At 36.5% G+C, this 23,645-nt stretch overlaps 1 pseudogene; it reads right to left on the bottom strand.

Annotated features, from left to right (window-relative positions):
• Positions 1–226: 226 nt before the first annotated feature.
• LOC125811246 (poly(A)-specific ribonuclease PARN-like) lies at positions 227–2,778 on the bottom strand (annotated as a pseudogene).
• Positions 2,779–23,645: the final 20,867 nt, after the last annotated feature.

The following is a 23,645-nucleotide window of genomic DNA, read 5'->3' as shown; positions in this document are numbered from 1 at the left end:
AGTGGCAAATAGATTGATGTATGCTCATGAAGAAGCATTACAATGATAAATTGATCTTTAGCTCTTTGATAATCTAAGTTACACAACCTCACTATACATGTTACGAATATCAGCAAAAATACAGCAGAATGAAAGCTGTAGGTATCAGAGAAACAAATCTCTATTCTCGCCAAAAATGATCTATATATACATGAAATTTGACTACATAAATTAGGAATAACTACTCCTATTTGCTTGCCAGAACTTCATCTAGATAAAAAGACTCCGTTGACCTATCTGTTTCAGAGTAGCCATGTGATGGACTCATCTGATCATCTACTTTCTCATCAAACATCCTTACTTCGTTTTCTTTGTCAAATACCTGGTTTCCCTTTTTTTCCCCTTTTGCCCTGGACGACACTGTTTTGTGTTTGATACCAACAGCTTCAGCCTGATTTGCGAATAATTTCTTTGAGGTGGATGGACTACATATTTGTTGATATACATCGTATGTAGCTGCGTGATGAGTGTATTCCCCGTTCAGAATATTTGGAAGAGGATGCAACATTGAAATTGGATCACTGATCCTACTTAGAGTTTCCTTCATTTCCAGAAACTTGGAAACCAGTTCTGGCTTGGTAAACTGAATAAAGACAGCGCTTTCATCTAAATGGTACACAACAGAAATAGAATTTGGGCCAAAGGCTTTTGATATACAAGCTCTTATCTCACTAGCTTTTAGTTTAGATGGAAATCCCCATAACAGAATGATGCTAGGAAATCAAATATCCTAGTACCGACTTTTGAGATTACTAGAAGCTGAGTCTGTTGTACATTTCCCAGTACTTAGATCAATGATGTCTCCACTAACCCAGCTAAGGTAAAGGCGATTGATATAATTTTGAAGCTTTGTCTCCTTGGCTAAATCTCTAGCAAGCACATGGAGGGTGAAATCAATGCCTAGATGATTGCACGCCTGTGCAAAAATGCACCCAGTCATGAATGCATCATAGCCAACTTCATGCTTAGCTCCTGAGTTCCACTTCGAGGATCTGCAAATCAGCTAAAATTAGTGACAAGGATTATTCACATTGTTAATTTTAATCTTATAAATTGAGATACAGAGCAATAAATTTAAGCTATAGGAGTGTTGTACTGCAAGAGGCAGAAGATTTTCTAGCTAATCAAGTGTACTGAAGAGGCAAAGCAAACACAGTTGAGACACACATAACATCACATGCAGAATTCTAACAGGAGAAAAAGAAAGATATGCGTAAAAGATGTAAATTAAAATCAATTGTCTAGAAACAGCCAGGCAAATGGAAATGGTAAGCATATAGTAAAGTAACATAATAGCATCACGTTGATTCAGTACCAAGAATAGAGTAGGATTGGTAGTGAACCTTTTTTCATCTACTCGAACCTCCACTTCTACACACGGTCTATCAGCCAAACCAAATGTTTTGACACCTAAAGCAATTTGAGGACAAATAGAGACAAATGCTCTGGATAGTGAGGTGTTGCTTTTATTTACACTCTGTCGAAAAACACCGTTTGCATTCAAGAGTATTTTGGTGTCAATTATGGAAGGAAAGAACTTCTGAATGGAAGATACATAGTCCTCAGCGGTTGAAGGTAGTGGACCAATGAATTTACTGTATATATATATATATGTGCCATATCAGCATTCATTGTATAAAGTGTTGAGCAAAACTTGAAATACATAAAGTAGCCTTTCCATAAATCAAAAAGGATATATTTACCAAGAAAGCAATTCTGACCGACAATCAACTTTCACTCTGATGAAAGAAGATAAATAACATGTCGAAATCCAACAACATATTTGACCTTTATCTCCGCTTCTTTACGAAGGCGTCGTGGTATAATCTAATTTTTACTGAAATTTTGTAGATATTTTGCTGAAATTTTCCGCTCATTACACAACATGTAGTGTGCTACCTCCTGTACATAAGTTACTACATATTTTTTAATGATTAAGAAAAAGTAACAGCAGTTTTATTAGTGCTATGTAATGTCTGAACCCTGTTGCTTAAGTTTTCCTTATACACTTCATTCTTTCTAAACATATCTTTTTACTTGTTGGATTGGCTTACTGCAGCATTTGCTCCCAAACTTATAACTGGGACTTGATATGTAATTATGGTAAAAGGTTTGTCAAGGCAGGAGTGAAGCTACGAATGATTTCCTTGGACACTTGGATGGAATTTGCCTCAAAAATAGGTACTTGTTCTTTTTTTTTTTTAAAAAACTTTTCAAAAGATATAGAACTTTATATCTCATTCTTCTTTTTTGTTGCATGAGTGACTTCAATTTAATAGGGTGAATTACTTAGTTGCTTCAGTTGTAATGGATAATAGGTTCCAAACAAACACTAAATCTTACTGCTAAGGCTTTGGCACATTATTGTTGACTGCATCTTTGCTTCTCTGCAGGAGATGTGGATGCTTTGTGGAAAATTGAAAAGATATGATCAGAAACCATGAAGGAACATACTCGTGGAAGTGGACTTTCATGTGCTAAGGTAATTCATTTTCTTAGTTTTGATGTATTTACATGCCTCCCTTTCTTGTTTCAACACAAAACTGAGTTACCGCTAAGGGTATAAAAATTCGTAGCATATAGCCTACTAGAGAAGCGGTTAGCAAAATATTTGAGGTCTTGATAGTAGACTTATAGACATATTTTTGGTGCTTTCTTGCATTTAACACCATTGTCACTTACCTGCCGAAAGAATGTGTGTCTGGATCGTTGTGAGTAGTAGCACCTTCTCTTTCCCATCTTCTTAAATTGAATTGAAGTAGGCAGCAATAGGTATGTAACAAACCTTACTGATATATGGGCTGGCTATCAAGTTCAATACATAGTTGCTACTACAGAGTCCCTGTACTTTTTGACAGCCTCAGAGCAGGTTGGATAATGGTACAACGCAACATCAATGTAAAAGATGATTGAGGAACTCCTTTAATTAACATTGATTAGCAAAATTGACTAGTTGATTGGTTTCTATTACTTGATGATGAAACTCCTGTCTGCTATCTTTCTAATTGCTTACAAGTTGCAAGTGCAACATGATGAACCTGCACCTACTATTTAACATCTTTTGCTTTCGGCTAATTTATCCAAGCACTGGAGCAGATGTGGTCTTGAACTCGATTGACATTAACAAATTTTTGTTTTGTTTGTAGGGTTTCCTAATTGACCACAAACATGAAGATGTTGCCGCCGCTATTCAATTACTCAATCAAGTTGCTCCCAATTTTGCTTGTTCTAACTTTGGAGTCTTTTATTTTATTGTTTTATGGAGAGTTGTTATCAAGGATGCGCATAGCTTGTGCAATAGTAAGGATATTACAATTCAAATCAGAGTTTTGTAAATTGTCAGCTCTTAGACAACTAGAATAATTGATCCCCTTTGAATAGGCTTTTTAATATCGGTGACCATCAGCATCACTCAAATGTTGATTTCTTGAATATTCATAAATTGACTGACTGATACATTAATCATGTAGCGTACTGCACCTGATGGTCATAGAGAGCAAATATATCAATTCTATATGATTTGCCAGATGTCAATTTCTTCAAAGTTCATTCAATCTTCCTTGTTATTCTGATCTTCTAAACATTGGGGGATTCCTATGATTTATGATTGAAGACTCTTGTTTTACAATGCTTGGCTCAATGAAAGGGAGGGAAAGGCCCCCCCAGGGTTAGAGGGGCTTGTGTTAGTTACAAGTTTGAGCCCAGTGCCAAGCAAACTAAGTCTAGTATATAAGTTGAGAATCATTTCCGAGTTTCAAAGGGTATTGGTTCTAGATGGATTTCTCGGTCATTAAAAAGTGGGGGATGCAAAGGGAAGAAAGAGGGTTTTGTATGTTTCAGTTCTCCTTGTTGAAGGTTTATAGTCCCTAATTTTGGACCATTCCATCCAATTAAGTTGTCTTTAAAAACTAATTAAGAGGGTAGACATGCATTTCCATATTTGCTTAAATGAACAAGATAAATGACCTTACTTCATCCCTTCAGCTGGTCATTGCAATTAGACTTTTGTGCAAGAGTAATCAATGGACATAGATTGAAGTTTAATTACCTATTATTATCATGTTCTCATACTTATCATATACTGCAATGTTTGGTCCTCGTTGCATTTCATGTATATGCATATATTCTTTGAGCCATACTCTCACAGACAGTACCTGATTCAAGAAGGCAAAATTTCATGGCTGAACTTTAAAAGCTAGTTGCGGACTGGCCTTTGGAAGTGATAAAGCGACAAAAGGACAAGAGGAAGAATGTAAGCTCCTTATTCTTTTTATTTTGATCACATACTAGTATATTGTTTTGAGAATTATTACCTTTTTTTTTGGAGTTGCTCTGAAATGATTTAGTGCTGACGTAGGACGTTAGAAGTTTTATTTGGTTTGTTTTCGTTTGTTTGTATTTATGGGTTACCCTTTGGATCTTAGTTAGCTTCTATATTGTTTCCTTTTTTTATTAAAGGTACCTACAAGGTCAGCACATGCTCTTGATGTTGGTGCTGCTGACCCTGCAGGTACTGGTACTGCTACAGAGGCTAAAAGTTTTGAAGAACCCAAGTAAGTCTGAAAGAAAGAGAAAAAGGAAAGGGAAAGGGAAAGTAGTGGAATCCACCCCAAAAAGGGAGGATATGAAGTATGTAACAAGGGGAACTACACAAAAAATACTTGGGGATGCCATGGTCGCCAATACGGCACAAACAATTCGAAATCGGAGGAAAAGGAAGACCGACAATTTGCCTGTTAAAAACCCTATAGTGTTGACCCAAGATGCAGGGTCAAGTGATACTGAATCTGAAGACATCGTTAGGGCTGTGGAAAAAAGGGAAAATGCATAAGTACCCCCCAAACCTATGCCCGAAATCTCAGAGACACACTTATACTATACTAAGGTCCTATTACCCATCCCCAGAACTTATTTTATAAATAATTTTCTACCCCTTTTAGACCTACGTGGCACTATCTTCTGGGCCAGCATGTGTTGAGTCCCAACAAGGAGAAATTTATGAAGAAACAGAGACAGTGAAACGATCTTGGTTACAACAACAAACTCAACTTCTAAAGTTTCAAGAGTCTAGCCGTGATGGTCTAACATACATGATAACCCAACTAATTGAAGGAAGAGTTGAGCTCACACAAGAAACAGATCTATTCATGACTTGGAGGCTCACTTGAACAAAAAGATTATGGCGTCTGAAGCCCAATCACCAATTGTTGTGGATGATGACCAACTAATGTAGCAAAAAAGGAATTCTAACCATTCAACTATACCTTATTCCCTAATATCGATGTTGAGAAAGAGTACAAAAGTGAGAATGTTATATATAATGTTTCTTTGGAGTTAAGGCATCTTGAATCTCATTCAAAACATTTTTCTATATTATGCATAGACAACGACATGAAATTCAAGTCATATGAACTAATGGATAAGTGTCTAGATGAGGAACAAGGCCCCTACATCCTAAAATTTTTAGTCCACGTAGACAAAACGACATCCTCATAGGGCCAAGAAGTACAAGATGCGACATATATTACTTGGTTCGTTTATCTTTATACCACCGCCCAAAGAGAGGAGCAGAAAAATCGATGCAAAGCCAGGGGTAAAATTCATAAGTTCAAAGTGGAAAGAAAGTGGTGAATTTATTTGTGTCGTGCCGCGACGTTAAATTAGGCGCTTATTGGGAGGCAATCCAATTTATAGTGTAACTTCTTATTTTATTTTTTTAATGTCATTTTTTTGTGTTGTTTTTGCAGGTTAGGGGAAGTCTGAGTACCCAAAAATTTGTAGCAAGGAGCACGTTTGAGCTTAAATGTTGGGTGTGTACGACCCTTAATGAAAATTAAGAGAACATGCAACTAGCTAGGCCTAAAGGCCTCAAGAAGTTTTTCTAACTCTTGCTTTAAATTTTATTTGATGCTTTGGGGGACATAGCATCTTTTTAAGTGTGGGGTGGAGGAATGAATTCCTAGATTTTACTATTTTATTGAGTCTTTTTTTTTTAGGATGAGTTCCTTGACTTTTGTTTTCGATTCTTTTCTCGAGGATAGTCCCTTTGAACCGACTATATTTTATATTTTTTAGGAATAATTTTTTATTTTTTTAATTTATTAAGAGAAAAGAAAAGACCATTTTGAGTTGTGTGATACTTGCTATTTGGGCCTAATTTTGAGTAGTACTTTCTTACGAATGTTTGATTGCTAATGAAATTGCAGACTCTTTGACACCTAGGCTCAGGGTTGTGACTTTGTATATAACTTATTTTATTTTGTAGTTTGTTATGATCTTGTCTCTCTTAGAAGTGGAATTGATCCATCTTGATTGATACTTGTGTCATGTGTGATGATAATTTGCTTATTTCATGTTTTGCATCTTAGTCTAGAACTTGTCCTGTATGTTATTGAAGCGAAATAAAAAGTGTTGCTTTGTTTAGGAGATGATAGTAGGCTTTCTTTGATTTGTCTTGTATATTTTAGCCTTTTCAAATATTATATCACTAGTTAGCCCTTTAAAGCTTGTAGTCTTTTGTTTGTAGCCATATTTTTCCCTTAATTATTTTGTTGAATCCCAAGCTTTTGCACTTTGCTTCCTTGAGCATTGTAGCATAGACTTATTATAACTATTAAATCTGAAGAAAAGAGTTGTTGAGTGTAAAAGGTAATCAATGATAGCTACAAAAGTGATTCAAAATGCCTCTTTGAAAGAATATGACATGAGAAAAAAAGAGAAGAACAAAAGAATGTGACATGAAAAAAATAAAAAGAGAAGAAAAAAAGTCCTTTGAAAAATTGAAGTATTCTTGAGATGATGAGAATTACTTGTGAAATAATTGTTGAAGAGAGAGTTGAAAATAAAGAGAAGAAAATAATGGGTGATAAAGTCTTAAAGTGTAAAGTGTTTAAGGAAGTGTAAGTCACTATTGCATAGTCTTCTTACCCGTCCCCTACCCTACAACCCGTTAAAGTCCTATGTGATTCTATTCGAGCATGCTTAATTAGTGGAGATATACATAATGGGCAAGCGTATGGTTCTTTGTGCATATATGGAAATTTTATTTGTGAGTGTGAGAATTGTTCTTTGATGCGAAGTCCTTAATTTATATTCAATATTTTGAATTGAGTGTTTAGACTATTTCTTCTCGGAGGGCACTTTTTTCTTGATGGATACGTGATTTATTAAATTTTTTTTTATGAAAATAGGTAAACAAGCTTAAATTTGATGAGTCCAAAGTCCTTCCTTGAGGTTAGGAGGTTAGAGGTGTGTTCTTTGTTTGAATGTCTTGCTTAATGATCGGAAATTGTACTTGACGTTTTGAAATTTGTATATGGAATAATTGTTTTGTGTCAAACAAAGTGATGACATTCCTAGTTTGATTTATTTAAGATGAACTTTAATGCTTGCTCGAGGACGAGCAAAAGTTTAAGTGCAGGGTGTTGATGTGATGCCATATATATAGCTTTAGCTTTTCATCAGAGCTTGCTAAATCTTTCAGCATGGTGGGAGCTGTGTCTTTTATTTATCTTGTACATTTGTACTTTTAGTAACTCTTGTACCTGTTTAAACTAGATCCATTGGGAGTTGTTTAAATTACCTTACAAGTTTAACTAATAGTGTGTCTAAATGCGTTATTTATAAAATTATAGTGTTATATTTATTCCTGTTTTCTTAAAATTTCTGCATATTTTTACTATTGGGATATGAGGGTTCTCCTACTTAGGTGTTAGAGTGGGTGCCCGCACGGCCCGGTGGGTTTGGTCATGACAAATTGGTATCAGAGCTTAGGTTATTGGTCTCCCCATACAAGAGCAAAATGTGAACTAGACTTCTGTGGATTGGTGTGTTGACGTCCACATTTAATCTACAAGAGGATAAGAAGCATTCTAGGAAGTCGTTCCACTTATTCTCTCCTTTCGTACAAAGTGTCGCTTGAGGTATGAGTTGAGTCCAATTGGTATCTCAACAAAGGTACACCAACAAGTTAATTGGAATGGAGAAGGTTCCAATTGGTATCTAGCCTTAGGGGCTGAAAAAGGGGCATGAACGACCAGTAATGGTCATCTATGAAACAAATTAACTAATGAGTGTAAATTGTATATGTGATGTGCCTTGAAATATGTGAATGTAAAAGTGAACCTGTTAAAGTGTAATGATGTGAATTCATGGGTTATATATATGTACTTGAACCTTTAGTATACGCAATGTGTTGGCTAATTTGTGTAAATTATACAAGTTGTAATGTGGGGGTGTAACGTTGAATTAATGAGAACTAGTGGGGTACCGTGTCGTTAAGACTGATTCAGATAAGTTAATGATTTTTCTAGCTTGGAGTTTTATCCTAGATTGTTGGTTAAGATGGTTCGTATATCGTAGTTGGAGTTTTAATTTGATGGCCTGATAAAATGGGAACCTCGGGAAAAACATAGAAGAGTGAGAAAGAACCCAGAAATTATAAGCCTGGGTTCTGGTTCCATCTGAGCCACTGGGGTGTGATTAATCTCTCCATGCGAGGACACCAAAGCGGGATATTACCGCCAGAGCGGGATATCCAGGCTCAGGTGACGCATCGGACACTGATGCCCAGACAGACAGAACAACTGTGTAGACAAGACCCCCTTTTTACCTCCCTCTCTGTTTTACTTTACTTCACTGTTGGATTATTTTTATTTGCATTTGAGGACAAATGATTTTAATTGTGGTGGGGTGTGGCCCACCTTTGTGTGCACTATATTCTTGTTGGGTTGTGAATCATAATGTTGTGTTTTATACTGTTTTTCATGCAAGGTTTGAGCTTGTGGCTTCATATTTTAAATTTGTAAATGATTTGACCCTTTCAAAAAAATTTAAATTTTCACCACCTCTTGTATGTACTTGGTAGTGGTTGTTCTTTAGCAAATTTAAGTCTCAGTTTTGATCAATACTGATGACTTGAATAGTGCTCATAATTGAACGAACATGAATGTACGACTACGATGAGACCAAATGAAGTTGCATAGACAATATGTGAACTCTTTGCATCGCGTTGTGATTAGCCATGTATCAAATCGATTCTCTTGCGATGAATGTTGCACACTAGCGAAAGTGTAGATTCTTGTTTGACTTTAGTGTCGATGCCTTGTGTGATGAACTTATTGTGAACCATGCATGACAACCCTTAGAATTTTCCCCGTTGGCCCGGTCGACTAAGTAAGGCTATCTCTTGATATAATCTTAGGCAACTTCGAAGAGTGTGAGCCAATTTGACATATACCTCTTTTGTGGCCTACCTTGTGAGTGTGCAAACCTCTTTTAAACACCTCTTGAGTCATATCTTTATTTGGAAGAAACTTGATGAAAACTAGACCTCTCTTAATCTATTACCTATAATCCTATTGATTTGTGGTTGATTGAATAACCAACTTAGGCCAAAAGCCTAAGTTAGGGGTGTGGTGAAAGGATAATTACAAGTCAAGAAGTGCAAGGAAAGTCTCCTTTAACCCATGGTGTTGAGAAAAATGGAACCCCTCCATACAAAAGAAAAAGAGAAGAGAAAAAGAGAAGAAAAGAATGAAAAAAAGAAGTTGTGGAATAAAATACAAAAGAAATGGGGTTCCCGAACAATCCATGGAAAGTGAATAATAGGATGACTTATGAGCACTAAAGAAAATGATGAAGGAAGAGGAAATGAAGTGTTGTGAGCACCACATTTCATGAGGATGAAAGTCACTAAGCCTAAATTACCATACCTTTGTACTCATCCCAGTTATAAGTCTTGTAAAGACATTTTTGATCTTGAGTGAGCTGAAACAAATGTCGATTGGAAAATACAGGCAAACCTATGAGTGAAAGCATGCATAGTGTTCTTCTTTTTGAGAGAGTGAGTGTTGCATTTGATTCCGGAACTTTAAATGATTAAACCTTTGTGTGTGAATATGGAATCATCCTTTGTGTGAGGGCATTTAAATACTTTTGTTGAGCGTGAACTTGCATTTGAAGCAAGTATTGCGAGCTTGAGAATCTTTGGTAATGGTGTGCCACAACTTGAATCTTTGGGTACACAATTGATCATTGTTTGAGTAAATTAAGTCTTGTTGTGTACATTCATGATCGAGTCTTGTGTAGCACTGTTTGAAACATCCTTTTTGAACTGCTGAACTAGAGTTTTACTTGAGGACAAGCAAAAGTTTAAGTTGGGGGTGTTGATGAGTCCACAAATTCGACTCATTTAGGGCTATATTTTGATAGAATTGGTGTCCTCAAATGCATATTTTGTCTCAATATTTGATGAAAACCCTTAAGTTTCAGGTATTTGGAGTTTGAGGCAAAGCATGGACACTACTTGGCAAGAAGGAACAAGGCGGCAGAAAAGAACGAAAAAATGAAGGCTTGAAGATCGCCGATCCCAGTTGGCGAGACGCCGATCGGCCTAGAGATCACCTTTTGTTCCAGTGTGTTGAGCCCTGAAGGGAAAGATCATGTTGGCGATTAAATGGAGCAGTTGGCGTGTCGCCGAGTAGTTTTACGAAGCAATACTATATCGCCCAACGACTTAAAGTGCGAATATGCTGAAGGCTAAAGCAAGAAGGCGATGAACAAAAGGCGGATCGCCGAGTGCATCGGCGATCCCGACTTACTGCGCCGAGTGATCCGCTGCAACAAAAATTTTCAAACACTATAAATACTTGTTTAAATTGTTAACTTAGTATCAAGTCATAGACAATTATTATTCAGACTTGGAATATTTTCAGTCTCAAGTTTTAGAGGGTTTTGAAGTCTTTGTTCTAAGAACTTGAAGATTCAAAGGGGTTCAATTCCAAGAAATTGGACGTGGGTCTCAAAGATTCTTCACTCTTGATGTGTTTTAAGACTTAATTCTTCATACCCAGTTGATGGAAATTGATATTGGTATACATTTTTATCTTTTTTACATGTCTAGCTAAAACCCCAATTCTTGGGATGTGATTTTGTGAATATGGGTTAGATTATCTGTTGGGTCTTGCTTGTTGATGGTTTATTTGTTGTTTAAATGTGATTTCGTTTAGTAGCTGTGTATGAACTTAATAGGATTTTAGTTGCAAATATGATTTCATCTTAGTGTTTTTGGCTTGCTCGAGAGAGAGGCCGTAAAACTAAGACTACTAAATTGATAGTCGGTGGTAGTGGGTCGACATGGGTTCAACTCAAGTGAGTGAAACCTAGTCTTTTTCCCACACATTTAGCTCGAGAGAGTGAATGAGCTAAGGCGGAGGTTGTGCTTAATGCGGCAACTCGGTGTTCCAAAGAAACCGAGTTGATTCGGGGTAAGTTGCTCAAGAGAGAATTTACCCCCACTATAGTCTATCCTACTCACAATTGTTCAACAATCTACTATCAAAAGCATGTACCTGATAGTCTAGTTTATCTCGTATTCCTATCACATCCCAAGAATCTCGTCTCCCTATTTCGTTTCCTTATATTTTTATTGCTTTTTAGTTATTAATTAATACAAACCCCCATTGATAATTGACCCTTGCGTCACCCCTTGGATTTAGTACGTTTTTTTATTGTTAATATCTATAGCTATGAATAATAAGAACTAGATTTTATTTTTCTACTAATTTTCAAAACCACTCCCTGTGGAAACGATCCCAACCTTTGGTTGGGTTATATTACTACACACGATCGTATGACACTTGAACCAAAATAGTGTCAGTTGATTATGTCTGAAACATCAGTTATTTTCCTCCATATCCACATCATCACATAAGGATAATAGGTAATTGCCTCCATGATCAACATAAAGGCTAATGGGTAATCACTGCTTGCCTTGAGAGTCATACATACATAAAAAGGTAATCACCTCACACTCCCCATATCATGACATGGGTAATCACCTCATGTTTAACTAATTAGGAATAAGGGAACTCACCTCACATTCCTATCAAGTAAAGGTCTTATAGGGGAATCACCACAACCTCATCACATTTTATAGTCCTAGGACTTGGATTCATTTTAGGTGAGAATGACCTTTCAACCTAGAATCATTCTATGTGAGAGAGAACCTTTTATATCATATCATATTGATGCATGAGTGTGTATGTGAGAATGCCCTTTAAACAACACAACTCCATATCATGATCATAGACAGTTCGCTCTCAAAGTGTTCATAAGCATATTCATAGATTCATAGAAACATGTATAATATCATAACTATTATTCTACATTAGACATGCATATCATCATAACTCAAGTGATTCTATCACGTCCTTCCATCTATCATTCATATGGTGAATTAGGTAGGTAAAGATCTTTCATTGAATTTTTATTCATTAGCCCTCTATTCTCATTTAGATTTTACTCTCCAAGCCTTAGCATCTACAGTTCATCATATTAGCTTTCATCTCAAAGCCTTAGTGATCATCATTCATGACTACAAGCCCTACTCTGAAAGCTTTACTTTTACAATCATCATTCATACCTAGATTTCAAGGCATTTTAATCACATTCTTCATTATCAAGTGATTCTAGTCATAAATCATCATAAAGGTTCAACTTCAACTTTACTAGTCAAGATCCATCATATATACCATAATATAGTCCAATTCATGTTTACATGTTCCTATTCTGGAACAATTACTACTCATAACATCAATTCTAGAAGATCATCCCTAACTCTTCAATTTCACCTTTCATGGCATAAACCCACATATTATCAAATTCATCAATTAGACTAGGGTTAACCATGAAAAACACATAAATTTATTATAATATTATGATTCAATGCTAAATTAATCACAAACAAGTACTATCCACTTAATTGGAATTATACTCAACATTATCCATAATATAGGAAGAAACCCTAGCTAGAATTGGGGTTTGTCTTCACAATTGGGGGGGGGGGGGGGGGAATGTAAGGGGCTCTATGGATGGAAGAATCCATAGATGAATAAGCTAACATACCTTGATTCAAATCTCTCACAAAAGCTTGCAACAATGGAGGAACTTGACCTAGCTTCCTTCTCTTCTTCTTCTTCTTCTTCTTCTTCTTCTTCTTCTTCTCCTCATCCTCCTCCTCTTTCTTCTTCTTCTTCTAGAGAGAGAATTTCTTGGAGGGAATTGGGTTCTTTGGTGAATCTAAAATAATGAATTAGTTGACATAGTTTAGGGTTCTAATAGGTTTATATAGGTGGCCTAATTAATAATAAAATGACCCTACTTAATAACTAATTAATTCTAGAACATTCCCTTAACCCCTAACTTAAAAAACCTAAAAACTAAAACTGTCCCCACCCATACGACCTCAACCCACGGACCATGGGTGGGTCGACGTACCGTACTGGTCCTTCGTGGTTGGGCTTCTGCAGCCCTCAAATTGGGACCTTGACCCATGAGGCCATCCACGAGGTGTGGACAAGCCTACGGGGCGTAGGCCCCTCGTGGGTGCACTCCCTTGTTGGGAAGATTTAGGGATTTGGTTGGTCCTTGGGGAGTCATACCTTGACGTTTAACCCCTAGACCCCTAATTCTAAGTACGGGAAGTCATTTTATGATTCTACCCCTCACATCAAACTTTAGAAGTCCCACGTAAAGCCCTAGAACTCTTAAGTTAGGCTCTTGTTAAGTCTAGAAACTTTGGAATGTTACAATACTGTGCGGAAACTACATCATAACATAAACTAAAATGATGGGGAATACCCATAAACTGTGTGAATATATGAAAACTGAGAGTTTAACAACAACAACTGAAAAGTCAAACTCAAATACTAAAGATGAAACTATGTCTGAAAATAGCCTCTAACTAACTAGAAGTGCTAGGACATGCCCCCAGCTAAATCTAGCAAAACTGAACTAAAGACTAAAAGCAAAAGAAACATGTCTGTTGTCCTCGAGAAATGATGACTCACCACTGATGCTGCTGAACTGGAGATCAGTAACACCCCAAAAATGAGTAGGCTTAACTAGAGCTTGTCATATGTATTAGAGTCGTAAAATTTACTTCCAGAATTTAGAATGAAGGGTTTGGGGGTTAAACGTCAAGGTATGACTCCCCAAGGACCAACCAAGGGTCCTTGAGGAGGACCCTAAAGTTCACCCCAAAGCTGCCTAAAATAGTGACCCATGAAGGGACCTATGCCTCGTAGGGTGGTCTATGCTCCGTGAGAGTGGCTTGTAGATCATGAGACAAATGAGGAGCTGCAAAACCCCAACCCACGCCCTTCCAGTACGGGCCATGGGTCAATTCATGCCTTGAAGGTAGGGGTCGTGGATAGGACCTTGTCACGACCCAGGGGTACACCCTAGATGTAACATGGCGTACTTGACCCCGAAGGGGCCTCATACAAGCCCTTAGCATATCACAACATAAGATAATAGAAAAGTACAGAAATTTTAAAACTTTATCCATACCATCAAAGTCTTTTATAAAAGCAAGCGGAAGTCTTTTCTACACTTTGTCTCAAACCATCTAATACAATGTAGAATAAAATCTTGAGACATAGCCCATAGAATAGTCTCAACACATGAAAATAAAAGAAATAAGGGAAATAGTGGGTTTGTCCTCGAAGTTTTAAGGACTGACCAAATCTTCAACTTCTTTGCTCCTTAGAAACCTAGCTTCAAGATAGGAACTCAAATCTCCGAACCCTACATTTGATGAGAATGAAGGCAAAGTATGTGTTAGTATAAAATGTACTAAATATGTTAGCTAGCATACCATCATAGGAGCATAATGTCATAAGGGTTAGTCAACATAAGACATAATCCATAAGCATAAGAAATACTTCATGAAACATCAATTATAAGCATAAGAGACAATATCTTAATCATAAGTAAAGTCTCCAATATAAGTATAATATAAACATTATTAAACTTTTAGTCATTCATATCATAATAAGACCATTCTCAAGTAACCTCAAAGCATACTTCTGCAATGCATGAATAGCATCCCATAATACCATCTAAGCTAAGTATCCCTTTTTGGTCATCTTTAACATAGTCAGTCTCACTAGTCAAGCCTTAGGCTCTCATAAGTAGCTTTAAGTCATACTTGTGCAATGTATGAGTAAGAACCCATAATCATACTCACACTAAGTACCACCTTAGTCCATCACATTAATCACCTTAGGATATCATCCTTTAGCAAAACTCTCAAAACCAAGGGAATCTCTCACCTTTAGTCAATATTAACAAGAAAGGCAACTCGAGCACAATCCTATCTAAACATATATCATATAAGAGAACACTTTCTTGAATAACCTTAAGTCATACTTGTGCAATGCATGAATGACATCCCATAATACCATTCATACTAAGTACCTCTTTTAGGTCCTCATACTCATATTTCTTAGTTGGAAACTAGTCTCTCTCTTTAAAGCCTAGAACACTATGAGGTACTTCCTTAAGCACATCTTAGTTCATTATTAGGTTGAACCCTATGAGACACTTCTTTAAGCATGTCTAAGTTCATTATTCAGATGGACCCTATGAGATACTCCTTTAAGCATGTCTAAGTCCATTAATGCTTTTGAACACTATGAGGTACTTCTTTAAGTAAGTCTTTGTTCATTGGATATGAAGATTGCTACTAGAAATCTTAACTCCAGTATGTGAAGGCTTCCATCTCATGAGACCTAACTTTGGGAAAACCCACACTCTACTACGTAAGATTTCTCCCTTTAACTTGGATAGTCCTCACATCAACTAGGTGTGGTTCTCCTTTCAACTTGCAGCACGGACGTTATCTTGTGTGACACTCCATCTCATTGTCAATATCCACTGGGGTTAAACATACACTCCTAAATTCACTTATTAAGCCTTGCTTAACATTCATGTCTCAATAAAAGATGTACTTGACAATCAATCCATGTTCAAGTGATTCTATCACTTTATTCATTCAAGCACTTATAAGGTATGTTAAGTGAGTATAGGTCTTTCACCACAATTCTACCTATTATACTTTTATTATCATATAGGCTTTACTGTCAAAGCCTTTACATACATAATTCATCACAATGGCTTTACTCTCAAAGCCCTAGTGATCAACCTTCATGACTACAAGCCTTACCCGCAAAGTTTTTTTTTTTACCATATTCATTCATACCTAGATATCAAGGCATTCTAATCACATTCTTCATTACTAAGTGATTCTTGTCATAATTCACTATAAAGGTTCAACTTCAAGCTTTACAATTCATGATCCATCATATATACTAAAATCTAGTTCAATTCATGTTTACATGTTTCTATTCTTGAACAATTACTACTCATAACATCAATTCTAGAAGATCACCTATGAATCCTCAATTTTACCTCTTGTGGCATAAACCCTCATAATTCAAATTCATCAATTAGACTAGGGTTAACCATGGAAAAAATGTAATATCATCAAATTATAATCAATCAATACTAAAACAATCATAATCAAGTACTATCCAGTCAATTGGAATCATACTTCAACACTACCCACAATGTAGGAAGAAACCCTAGCTAGAATTGGGTTTTGTCTTTACAATTGGGGGAAATCTAGGGGGATCAATGGATGGAAGAATCCACAGATAAATAAGCTAAAATACCTTGATTCAAAGCTCTCACCAAGCTTGCATCAATGGAAGAAATCTTCCCTAGCTTCCTTCTCTTCTTCTTCTTCTTCTTTGGAGATTTAGAGAGAGAAATATTTGGGGGAAAGTTGGTTATGAATTTGGTCTTGGGATTTGTGAAGTATATGTGTTAGTTAATGGCTTAAAAACCCTTATATAGGTCTAATAAAACAATATAAAATGACTTCACACTTAACTAAATTAATTAGGAATTACCTAAACTACGCCTTACCTTGGCTGAGACTAGGGCAGTGTTGCAGGCATGACCTACGTCTGGGACCTACGGTCCATAAATTGACCTACTGGCCATCCTGCAGGTCCATAGGTCATGACCTGCAGCTCCCCAATTTGGCTCTTGACTCATGAGACACCCCACGAGGTGTGGATGGACCTACTCCCCGTAGGTCCCATCTGTAGCTCACTTAATTTGACAGTTTTGGGGACTGTTTTGGGGTCCTCCTCAAAGACCTCTTTGGTTGGTCCTTGGGGAGTCGTACCTTGACGTTTAACTCCTAAACACTTCATCCTAAGTACGGGAAGCCATTTTACAACATTAACCCACACATGAAACTCTAAAACTCTCACGTAGGGCTCTAGTTTCACCTACTAGTTTTCTGGGTGTTACATTATCTTCTCCTTGGGAACATTCGTCCTCGAATGACATTTCTAAACACCTTTCGGAATTAAATACTTAAGACTAGCAGCCCATCATGCATACAACTCATCTAAATGCACATGAACAAAATAGTAAAACTTCAATTCCAAACTAAACATATTTAATGCAACACAAGGGAGTAGGAACTACATCTAACAATCCAAAATGCATGAAATTCTATATTTACTCATTTTCAAGGAGGAACTACCATCTCCTAACTAAAACATGCTCAACATACACTCATGGAGCCTAAATGCAATTTACTCTCAAAAAGCATTTATTCAAGGAGGAATCTTTTAACCCCAAACTAAGACATGCTCATGTATTCATCTCATGAAGTCAAATAGGCAACTCATACTCAATGCACTACCATCATGAGGTAACATAATGCAAACTCATTTTCTTTTAAATCACAAGCTTTCATGAACATGCACCACATAAAGAAATCATGGAAACATACAAATCACACATGACTTCACATAAAAGCAAATCAAGAGGAACTTATCATCTCAAGATCCTTATGCTAAAGGAGGAATACAAGGAAAAAAGATGAGGATATCGGGACTTCTCATTGGCCCTAGGCCTCCCAAGTAGCACCCTCAACTAAAACCTTACTGAAAGATCACTCCTCAACATATTCATGGAAACAACTTCCTCGTTCTTCTATTTTGTAACTTGCCGGTCTAAAATCCCAACTGGTACTTCTAAATTAAGGAGGTTCACATTAAGTATCTAGCTCACAAGAAACCTCACCAACATTTACTCAAGATCTTATATGAACCTACAAAACCGGGACTAAACTTCCTAAATCTTACTACACCTCTCAAGGTGGAATTTCTAGCCAATCCAAATCATGAACGTCTAGAACACTCAACGACCTTGCTATCTAAGCACATTATCTCCCCCTTGGGAGTAAACCTGTACGGACTTTTCTAAGCATCATTATTTTCAATTCTAAGGTCAAAGCAAGTTATCACTAAACTTTCACATCAATCACACAAGATGATTCTAAACCAAGTGAATTACACTTCTACCTTTTCTTAGAGGATTCTGTTCACTATACCCATCTAGGCATTACTCAAACACCCTATTCATCAGATCTATCAACATACCTCCAAAACTCATCATGACTAAGTCGGGTTCTACCATCAAATATACATAACCATAATACAACCCAATCATACTAAAGACAACAATCAAAGTCTATCTAGTCACATAGCCATAATTGGCACACAATTAACCTTTCTCTCTCACCCCTTGTAGCATGATCCCTTCGAGTAGTCATATCCTAAAGACCATCGGATAAGGAGTAGGAGAGAGATCTTACAGAGTTAAATTCTATGGCACGACTTAGAGAATAAAGAAATGAAATTTCCTAAACATCCAATAGCCTCCTATTCATAAATATGGCGTGCTTCACATTTGTGAACAAGACTCCACTAGACGTGGTTTGAGACAATCCTAGAACCATTTTAAATTGTGTGCTCTGATTAGAAAGTTTGTCACGACATAGAGGTACACCCTAGATGTAACATGGCATACTTGACCCCGGGTCTCATAGAAGCCCTTAGCATATCACAACATAAGATAATAGAAATGTACGAAAATTTTAAAACTTTATCCATACAATCGAAGTATTTTATAAAAGCAAGCGAAAGTTGATGTTTGAGTAATCAAGACTCAACTTTCAATTCAAGTGTCTACGATCATACAATAGTAATATAACCCAACCGAATGGGTTGGGGTCGAGTCCCAAGGGAGTGGTTGCAAGAATTAATAGAAAAGTAAAATCAAGTTCTAATCAATCATAGTTGTAAACATTAACGAATAAAAACATACTAATCCTAAAGGTGACACGAATGTCAATTATCAATGGGGGGTTTGTATGAACTAATGAAACGAAGATAGCAAAAATATAAAGATACGAGATAGGGAGACGAGATTCTTGGGATGTGATAGGAATATGGGATAAAATATACTATTGGGTAAATGTTATTGATAGTAAATCGCTGAATATTTGTAACTAGGATAGACTTTAGTGGGGGTAAATTCTCTCTCGAGCAACTTACCCCGAATCAACTCGGTTTCTTTCGAACACCGAGTTGTAGCATTTAAGCACTGCTTTTGCCTCAGCCCATTCACTCTCTCGAGCTGAATGTGTGGGAAAAGGCCTAGGATTCACTCTCTCGAGCTGAACCCACGATGACCCAATAACCACCGGCTATCGATTTAGTAGTCTTAGTTTTAAAACCTCTCTCTCGAGCAAGCCAAAAACACTAAGATGAAATCGTATTTGCAACTACAATCCCATTAAGTTCAAACACAACTACTAAACAAAATCACATTTAAAAAGCAAATAGACTAACAATAAGTAATACCCAACAGGAAATTTAACCCATATTCACAAAATCACACCCCAAGAATTGGGGTTTTAGCTAGACATGAAAAAGAGATAGAAATCAATATCAACAAGTGTTTCCATCAAGTGGGTATGATAGAAAATATCTTTCTAGGAAGAAGATTCTTGGATACCCACTTCCAATTTCTTAGAGTTGAAAACCTTCAAAACCTTCAAGCTCAAGAAAAATGTCTCCCAAAAACTCTAAGAACTAAAAACTGAAAATATTCTAAGTCTCAGTAATAATTCTCTATAACTTGATACTAAACTACATAATTAAATGAGTATTTATAGTTTTTGAAATTTGTACTGCGAAGGATCACTCGGCGCAGTTAGTCGGGATCGCCGATACACTCGGTGATCCGCCCTTTGGTCTGGTTCATCACGTTTCAGCTTTTGCCTTCAACATCTTCACATTTTGATTCATTGGGCGACAGGGAATTGCTTCGCAGAACTGCTCGGCGATGCACCGACTGCTCCCTTCATCACCAACTTGATCTTTTCCATCAGGGCTTAGCACACTGGAACTTTGGGCGAGGTTAAGGCCATTCAGCGACTCGCCTAATGCTTTAGGCGATCCTCATGCCTTCTTTTTCTTCGTTCTTTTCAGCCGCCTTGTTCCTTTTTGCCAAGTAGTGTCTATGCTTTACCTCAAACTCCAAATAACTGAAACTTAAGGATTTCCATCAGTTATTGAGACAAAATATGCATTTGAGGATACTAATTCAATCAAAATATAGCCCTAAATGATTCCAAATTGTGGACTCATCAGAAGTCTTTTCTACACTTTTTTTCAAACCATCTAATACAACTTTAGAATAAAACTCTTGGGAAATATCCCATATAATAGTCTCAACACATGAAAATAAAAGACATAAAGGAAATAGTGGGTGTGCCCTCGAAGCTATGAGGACTCATCAAATCTTCAACTCCTTTGCTCCTTAGAAACCTAGCTTCAAAATAGGAACTCAAATCTACGAACCCTACATTTGATGAGAATGTAGGCAAAGTATGCGATAGTACAAAATGTACTAAATATGTTAGCTAGCATAGTCAACAGAAGACATAATCCATAAGCATAAGAAATACTTCATGAAACATCAATTATAAGCATAAGAGATAATATCATAATCATAAGTAAAGTCTCCAATATAAGCATCATATAAGAATTATTAAACTCTTAGTCATTCATATCATAATAATACCATTCTCAAATAACCTCAAAGCATACTTGTGCAATGCATGAATAGCATCCCATAATACCATCCAGGCTAAGTATCCCTTTTTTGTCATCTTTAACATAGTCAATCTCGCTAGTCAAGCCTTAGACTCTCATAAGTAGCTTCAAGTCATACTTGTGCAATGTATGAGTAAGATCCCATAATCCTACTAACACTAAGTGCCACATTAGACCATCACATTAATCACCTTAGGATCTCTTCCTTTTGCTTAACTCTCATAACCAAGGGAATCTCTCACCTTTAGTCAATACTAACAAAGAAGGCAACTCTGGCACAATCCTATCTAAACATATATCATATAAGAGAATACTTTCTTGAATAACCTTAAGTCATACTTGTGCAATGCATGAATGACATCCTATAATACCATTCATACTAAGTACCACTTTTAGGTCCTCATACTCATACTTCGTAGTTGGAAACTAGTCCCTTTCTTTAAAGCTTAGAACACTATGAGGTACTTTTTTAAGCACATCTTAGTTCATTATTAGGTTGAACCCTATGAGAAACTTTTTTCAGCATGTCTAAGTTCATTATTAAGATGGATCCTATGAGATACTCCTTTAAGTATGTCTAAGTCCATTAATGCTTTTGAACACTATGAGGTACTTATTTAAGTAAGTCTTAGTTCATTGGATATGGAGATTGCTACTAGAAACGTTAACTCCACTATGTGAAGGCTTCCATCTCATGAGACCTAACTTTGGAAAAACCCCAATCTACTGCGTAAGAGTTACCCTTTTAACTTGGATAGTCCTCACATAAACTAAGTGTGGTTCTCCTTTCAACTTGGAGCTCGGACCCTATCTTGTGTGATACTCCATCTCATTGTCAATATCCACTAGGGGCCAAGCATACACCCCTAAATTCACTTATTAAGCCTTGCTTAACATTCATGTCTCATGGAAGGATGTCCTTGACACTAAATCCATGTTCAAGTGATTCTATCACTTTATTAATTCAAGCACTTATAAGGTAGATTAGTTGAGTATAGGCCTTTAACCACAATTCTACCTATTAGACTTTTATTCTCATGTAGACTTTACTCTCAAAGCCTTTACATACATAATTCATCACATTGTCTTTACTCTCAAAACCCTAGTGATCAACCTTCATGACTACAGGCCTTACCCTCAAAGCTTTTCTTCTTACTATCTTCATTCATACCTACATTTCAAGGCATCTAATCACATTCTTCATTACTAAGTGATTCTAGTCATAATTCACCATAAAAGTTCAACTTCAAGCTTTAAAAGTCATGATCCATCATATATACTAAAATCTAGTTCAATTAATGTTTACATGTTTCTATTCTTGAACAATTACTACTCATAACATCAATTCTAGAAGATCACCTATGAATCTTCAATTTTACCTCTCATGGCATAAACCCTCATAATTCAAATTCATCAATTAGACTAGGGTTAGCCATGGAAAACATGTAAGATCATCAAATTATCATGAATCATTATTTAAACAATCATAATCAAGTACTATCCACTCAATTGGAATCATACTTCAACACTACCCACAATGTAGGAAGAAACCCTAGCTAGAATTGGGTTTTGTCTTCACAATTGGGGGAAATTTAGGGGACTCTGTGGATGGAAGAATCAATAGATGAATAAGCTAACATACCTTGAATCAAAGCCCTCACCAAGCTTGCATAAATGGAAGAAATCTTCCCTAGCTTCCTTCTCTTCTTCTTCTATGGAGTTTTGGAGAGAGAAATATTTGGGGGAAAGTTGGTTATGAATTTGGTCTTTGGATTTATGAAGTATATGGGTTAGTTAATGTCTTAAAAACCCTTATATAGGTCTAATAAAACAATATAAAATGAATTCACACTTAACTAAATTAATTAGGAATTACCTAAACTAACTGTGGTCGTGGGTTGGGTAGTGTTGCAGGCATGACCTATGCCTGGGACCTACGGTCCGTGAATGGACCTACTAACCATCCTGCAGGTCCGTAGGTCATGACCTGCAGCTCCCCAATTTGTCCCTTGACCCAACTCAGTTTCGTGAGAATTCTTCATCAAGGTATGGTAGTCTTTGATCAATGGATAGTTTTCATCCATGGAGTCCCTCCAAACTCAATTCCAAAATTTGTAACTTTACCCAAAACGCTAGGGTTTTACTCCAAGTTTTGGATTCACTTCAAAAATGATTCTAATGGTTTAATTGCTTTATGTTATGATCAAATTGATGATTTACTACTGTTTTTACGGTGAATTTCTCAAGAATCCATGAATTACCCTAATTTCTCAAATTTGATCTTAAAGTGTGGGTTTTGATTGATGATTGTTGAATGCTATAGAATTATGGATGTTATGAATTGATTACTTGAATCATGTTATTATCTATGCCTAATGTAGTAATTCTAGGTGTGTTGATTGAATGTGATCCATGGTCCTTGAAGGGTAATTTATGAGAGTTTTTTATGATCATGATGTTTATGTACATACTTTATGAATACTTTGAAAGTAATGTGATTATGACTATAATGTAATTGTGGTTTTGTTGAGAGGCTATTCTCAATTATACACTTATGAATGATGATGACATGTTATGAAAGGCTTTCCTCACCTAAATGAATCGGTAGGCTAATGGTATTCCTTTCATGTGTGATTAAAAGTTATCTTGATTGATATACCTTGAATCGGTAGGCTAAGGGCATCATTTTCATGAGTAATTAAGGAACTATCTTGACTTAATGAACCTTTAATCGGTAGGCCAATGATACCCCTTTCATGAATGACTAATGAAGTA

The sequence above is a fragment of the Solanum verrucosum genome, unplaced genomic scaffold (genome assembly GCF_900185275.1).
Source record: "Solanum verrucosum unplaced genomic scaffold, falcon-dt-bn FXZP01000308.1, whole genome shotgun sequence".
Taxonomy (NCBI): domain Eukaryota; kingdom Viridiplantae; phylum Streptophyta; class Magnoliopsida; order Solanales; family Solanaceae; genus Solanum; species Solanum verrucosum.
Note: the sequence above shows the minus strand (reverse complement) of the source record. Positions and strands in the feature narration are given on the sequence as shown.